Source organism: Primulina huaijiensis, unplaced genomic scaffold (genome assembly GCF_012295235.1).
Source record: "Primulina huaijiensis isolate GDHJ02 unplaced genomic scaffold, ASM1229523v2 scaffold206090, whole genome shotgun sequence".
Classification (NCBI taxonomy): domain Eukaryota; kingdom Viridiplantae; phylum Streptophyta; class Magnoliopsida; order Lamiales; family Gesneriaceae; genus Primulina; species Primulina huaijiensis.
In genome coordinates, this window is record NW_027354333.1 from 1 (window position 1) to 1,524 (window position 1,524).

Below are 1,524 nucleotides of genomic sequence, written 5' to 3' on the forward strand. Positions count from 1 at the left end.
GATATGGGAAATCATGAAAGATTTGGCTTATGTCGTCTTCCTTTAACACCATGGTTGCACTTTTATTTTCCAAGTCTGAGATAGAGGGAAATTTATCCAAAGATACCTGATCTTTCCCGAGAGATTCCTCGTTTCTTGACCCACTTTCAGATGACTGGACCTGTAATTGAGGTTGCGTTGCCGAGAGCTGATGTTTCCTAGAATTCGACGCTTCTTTGAACTCCAGTGGTTCTCCCCTAAGAATGTGTCCTAAACTTCGATCTGCTTGACTTTATGAATTGTCTGAGCTCTCTGAAAGACCGGAAAGAAGTGCCCGAGCTGATTCCATGTTTGTTTCATATTCTATTTCATCCATTGAAAGGGCCTTTGCATCAAGATTCATAATGAAAGACTCTACAGAGAGCATGTTTGTGAAGAAGTATGCCGCTTCTGATACCAAGCGAGTTTGCCGTCTAAACCGTTGTATATGTAATAAGTTGGAGTGTAGTTGAGGTGGGTTTGCCTGGTCAAAATCACACGAAGTTTTAATAGTTGGGCACTCGGTGATTTAGTAGATTACAGCAACTACAATAATGAAGAATCACCATGATAAGTTCTTAAAGAACCTGTGTATTCAATTGGACAATCACGAAATCGCATAACAACATATCCACCAGAGAGAAGCAAATTCATATAACATTAATGGCAAACCAGATAGCAGTCGTCAAATTGAATCATAAATGGTAAATATTAGAGAATCTTCCAATTGATGCCAAATCAAAGAAACAGAATTACCTTTACGGTGACATAAATGAGAACGGGGAGAAATTCATCAGCTCCTGGATAATCTTCGTTAGATGCAACAGAGACATTGACCAGTAGGTTGTTGATAACCTTACAACAATGTAGAATGCAGAGAAGTTTATCTCGAGGTGCAATGTACATGTTAATCTTCTGCAGCTCTTTCTGTGCAAGCTGGACGATGGCAAAACAACAGTGAAGTTACTTTCATGCTATAAGATCTAGTGGTGTAAATGATTTTAATTCACAGGGAATCGCATAGCACTAGATAATTTTCTTAGAATAATCAAGGGCATATATATAAGTCTCTACTCATCTTCTTTCTCTCATCGAGTAACTTTTTGTTTAGAATTATTGACTACAAGTTAACTTCTCCCTTCGATTGATCAGTCACCAGGAATGCGGTATAATTTGTCAAGTTCATCGTGCCACACAGCCATTCAACGACTTAGATTATTGAATAAAATACAAGAAATCTTGAATGGCTTTGATGGCTTATTCATCAATATCTGAAATATACTCATGAATTTGTTCCACACATCAGGCATATCACATATAACAAACCAGATTGATAATTCCTTAAGTAAGGATTGAACTAACAACTATAAGCTATGACAAATAGGACAAAGCATTTATCCAATGAAACCATACATGACATCCCAAGGTATCTGGATTGAAAGAAGACTGATTAGGTAAGAGTTTATGTAATGCCCGAGATTTTGATTCCATTAATCTGAGATTATT

At 37.2% G+C, this 1,524-nt stretch overlaps 1 pseudogene; it reads right to left on the bottom strand.

Annotated features, from left to right (window-relative positions):
* Positions 1-7: 7 nt before the first annotated feature.
* LOC140966415 (vacuolar protein sorting-associated protein 9A-like) lies at positions 8-969 on the bottom strand (annotated as a pseudogene).
* Positions 970-1,524: the final 555 nt, after the last annotated feature.